Source organism: Cibotium barometz, chromosome 64 (genome assembly GCF_041138505.1).
Source record: "Cibotium barometz isolate CiBa-2024 chromosome 64, ASM4113850v1, whole genome shotgun sequence".
In the NCBI taxonomy this organism is placed as follows: Eukaryota; Viridiplantae; Streptophyta; class Polypodiopsida; order Cyatheales; family Cibotiaceae; genus Cibotium; species Cibotium barometz.
The window spans coordinates 64,820-69,995 of NC_141109.1; positions in this window are offsets into that span (position 1 = coordinate 64,820).

Genomic DNA, 5,176 nt, shown 5'->3' on the forward strand with positions numbered 1-5,176 from the left:
ACTTCCACCCCCTCCTCTGCACAGCCTTCCTCTTCTCGACAAGGCGGCAATACCCAGAAATCTGGTCCGGGACAGAAACAAAATCGGCAAAATTCACGAAGCAGATCCGCTCCACCGAGCCGATCTCGGTCTCGAAATCCCCGGCGTTAAGGCACCTCTTCTGGCTCCCTCTCCAAGATCCTGAGCGCTATGCTCTAATGCTTTTCTCTAGAAAGACCCCAACTGAGGTGGATCAACGTGTTTCATACACTGCCATCCACAATCTCTCTCAGTACAAGCTTTCATTTAGCGAGAAAAAGCTTCTAGGACTTGGTTTGGGTTATATTCCTCCGTCAAAGTTTCCGGATTCAACACATCTAACCAAAGACTATGATAATTTTGCAAGATAACTTCGTCTTCGATGGTTTTTCAGAAATGCACCAGATAGACCTCTTCCTCCTTTTCGAGTTGCAAACCGGAATTGGAATCCTTCTAAAGTTTATCAGCCTCTGGAAGACATCATCAACACTGGAAGAGTCATACTTCAAAATTCAATCTTTTCATGTGAGCGACTTCCTCAGAACAAGCTTTCGCTTCATTTGAGAAGAGCCCTTAACAGATTGATAAAGAACCATAACATCATTATCAAGCCAGCAGATAAAAACCTTGGTTTGGTAATTCTTGATAAATCATGGTATCTTAATGAAGGTGATCGGCAACTTCTAGATCAACAGGTCTATCTCCCAGTCACCCAAGCTCCATTGAATGAACTGTTTGATAGGCTTGCCTGCATTTGTCAAAAGTCTAGTGTGCTCTCAAGGGATGAAGCAAAGTTTATTTTGCAGAAGCCAGAGCAAGGGTTCAGAGTTTACTCTCTTTACTTCTTGTTTAAAATCCACAAACCTAGAGTGGTCGGAAGGCCAATCTGCTCTTACAATGGCTTTGTTTTTGAGAATGCGTCTATATGGCTTCATCATAAGCTTTTCCCCATTCTCCTCCAACAAAAGTAACATCTAAAAGACTCCCTCACTCTGATTAAAGAGTTATCTGAGCTTCATCTACCACAAGAAATTATCCTCTTCACATTTGATGTGGAATCTCTATACCCCAGTATTCCCACCAATGAAGGACTGCATGCCCTCAAGATGATGATACAGGGTGACTTCAACCATGTAGAGCTCAACCTCATCATGACAATTGCCTCTCTTATTCTCAAGAACCACTATCTTGAGTTTAATGGCACTTTTTGGCATCAAATCAGAGGCACTGCTATGGGCAGTAATTTTGATGTTGTCTATGCCTGCCTTTTTCTATGTTATTTATGTTCCCAATCCATTACACTAGCTCCCACAAGTTTTGTCAATATAGCACACAATGTCCTATTGGTGCTCTTGGTATGGCCAATCACCTATGGGTAGTAAGGTGGGGGTTTCTAATGTACTACCAAAAATCCTTTCAATAAATTTTTGATGACCTCATTAATTGTAAAATCCTTCATTTCATGGCTTGCATTTGTAAACCTTCCCTCCCCCTTTATATATATATATAAATATTAAAAAGTGTAGGAGGTGGTCAGCAACATACACCCCCCACATTTATCTCTCGCTCCATAGGGTGGTGCCATCCCCACGTCACCGTACTTGTCTTCTTCTCCCACCGGCAGCCAGCCACTCTGCTCTTGACTTGTTCTGTTTCTTTCTCACACTCACACACACTGTAGCACCCATCTTTCTCAAGACCTCTTACAACAGTATGGAAAGCGATGATTTTGAAGGGTTTCCTGTTCCCAATAGATCAAGTGTTGCCAGTGTCAACAATGGTTTGCTGATGGAAGAGATGATGTTTGATTCTGTTTAGCAGGCTGATTTGTCCGTTTCCATGGAAAGGAGTCTAAATAGTTGTCAATCAAGAGCATTCGACAATATCCTTGAGATTGTTTCTTTGAACCAGGTTGATTTTGTTTTCCTTGATGGACCATGTGGATCAGACAAAACCTATCTTTATAATGCCTTGCTGTTCGATTACGTGGAGAGAATCAAGTTGCATATTGGCATATGCATCATCTGGAACAACTGCATTGTTACTTTCAAATGGTCGTACATCGCACTCACATTTTAAAATTCCATTGGTCCTCGATGCTTATAGCACATGTGGAATTAAAGCTAACAGCCCATTAGCGCTGGTGTTGAAGCTTGCAAGGTTAATTATTTGGGATGAGGCTCCAATGATGCAACGGTACGTATATGAAGCATTGGATAGGACATTGAAAGACATTATGCAGTGATATAGTGTTTGGTGGGAAAGTTATGCTCTTTGGTGGTGACTTCAGGCAAATCTTACCGGTTGTGCCAAAGGGATCGCCGCATGAGGACATTGTTGATGCAACGTTATGCCGGTCACATATTTGGAGATACGTGAATGTTCTAAAACTCACCCAAAACATGTGGGTTAGATAGAGTGCTTATGCTTGTACAAAACAAGAATTTTTCAAATGGACATTACAAATTGGAGATGGCTCTATAGACCATGAAGGCAGAGTGGTAATACCACCATGAATGTTGATCTATGGGAACTCCATTTTGAGTTTGGTAGAATGGGTATACAAAGATCTGCAGAGGGTGGAGAAATATGGATTCTTCTTTAAAGACCGTGCTATACTTGCACCACGAAATCTAGAGGTTGATGAGGTTAATAAACTAGACTTGAGTGCATTTCCTGGTCTTGAAAGAGAATACCTCAGTGCTGATTTGGTTGCTTCTTCCGAGAATGACGCAATATTGTACCCAATTGAGTACTTCAACAGTTTGAACTTGGGTGGTGGTTACCCCCCTCATCGCTTGATTCTAAAGATTAATGCTCCTATCATGCTGCTCTACAATTTGAATCCTTGGCAAGGACTTTGTAATGGTACCATATTAATATGCAAGCAATTTCATGCAAAGGTGATAGAGGCAGAAATCATTACATGTACAGCCGACCACACCCACATTAATCTCTCTCTGGTGGTTCCATCCCCACGTCACCCTACTCGTCTTCTTTTCCCAATGGATAGCCACCTCGCTTGTCTTCGTCTCCCACCGAGAGCCACCCTGCTTGTCTTCTTCTCCCACCGGCCAGCCACTCTACTCTTGACTTGTTCTGTCTCTTTCTCACAGTCACACACACTCCAAGGCCCATCTTTCTCCCCTTGTCCTGTATTTAAACCTCCCTCTCCATATCACCCGAGCAGGGAGTCCTCTTGCCAACCTCACACTCTTTCTCCCTCTCCCTCAGTGCCGTGCAACTATTCATTCACCCTCCTATCAACCCCCTCGCGGCCTCTCTCTCTCCCTCTCTTGCGACCCACTCTCCCCCAGCCTCTCCTATGCTCACAGTCGCTCCCTCTCCCTCTCCGGCTCTTTCTCAGGCCCCTATCATCCCCCCTCTCTTGGCTCTCTCTCTCTCTCTCCCTTTCCGGGCTCTCTCTCGCTCTCCCCTCTCTCGGCTCTCTCCCTCACTCTCACTGTACCTCTCTCATTCTCTCAACCCTGTCTCACTCTCTTTCCTCTCTCTCTCTCTCTGGGTGAAAGTCCCTCCCCGCCCTCTTTCACTCTCGCCTCCACTCGGTCCTCTCTCTCTCTCTCTTGTCATTCTTTATCTCTCTCTCTCTCTCTTTCTCTCCCTCCCTCTCTCTCTCACAAACATGACTAGCTTGTGTGTTCGTGGAAAGCATGGCTTCTTCCACGCACGGGAAAGTTATCATCTACAAAGCTACCTATTGCATGGAGGCCCAAGGAGCCCCTAGTGATAAAGGATTTGCAAGTAGCTCCCCCCAGTCCAGGCAGGAGAACTTCGGTTGAAAATCACCCACACCTCCCTATGCCACACCGATTTTTTCTTCAAGCACATTGTGCAATGATCTTTATAATGTTCATATCATCTACAACATTAAAACACCATTGACACTTCAATATCACAACAAAAATCTAATCACCACAAAAAACATCAAGACAAATGGTCCTAGGAACATTCTCTACATGTGCATGCATAAAATATCAAGAATGTGCATGGTAGAATGGCCCTAGGGCCATTCTTGAAAGCACAATGTGTTTTATAATGGCCCTATGATATTTCTACCATGCACAATTAGCTTGAAAGAATGGCCCTAGGGTCATCCTACCATCTAGAATGTGTTTTAGAATGGCCCTAGGTCCATTCTTTAGCATCTTATGCCAACAGGTGGTGAACTTTGGAATGGCCCTAGGGCCATTCTACCAAACAAATGTGCTTAAAAGAATGACCCTAAGGCCATTCTACCATCCAGGATGTTCTTTAGAATGGCCTTAGGTCCATTCCTTCAAGTACATTATGCATGGTAGAGTGGCCTTAGGGCCATTGTAAAGCACATTGTGCTTTCAAGAAAGGCCCTAGGGCCATATCTAGTCTCTTCTGTCAATTCTTGGTGAATTTTATAATGTTCTTAGGTCTTATCTCTACATGTGCGTCCATAAAAACATCAACATTGTGAATAGTAGAATGGGGTTAGGGACATTCTTGTAAGCACAATGTGACATAGAATGGCCCTAGGGATATTTTTCCTGCACTACGTGCACAAAAGAATGGCCCTAGGGACATTCTACTGTCCATGATGTACCATAATTACCACATTATGCTTCCAAGAATGGCCCTACATCGATTCAATCTTGATATTTTATACATACACATGTAGAGAATGGCCCTAAATCCATTCTAATACACATGAGTAGGTTGGCATGAGAGCATAGAGAATGGCCCCAGGGCCATTCTTACAAGCACAATGTTTTTTAGAATGGCCCTAAGGCCACTCTACCATGCACAATGTGTTTGAAAGAATGGCAAAAAGGCCATTCTAAACAACATCATGAATGGCCCTAGGGCAATTCTTTAAAACACATTGTACATTGTAGAATGACACAAAGGCCATTCAAAATTACATTGTGCATTGTAGCATGACCATAGGGGCATTCTTACATGTATATTGTTGATAAATTATGCATTCATGGGATCAATAATGGCCATTGACCAATCTACCATGCAAATTCCACTTTAAAATGGCCTTAGGGGCATTCTACCATCTATAATGTACTTTAGATTGGCCATTATTTCAATCACATTGTGCATGGTAGAAGTGCTTGCAAGGTTGGCCACATGGCCATTCTACCATGCATAATCTTCATAT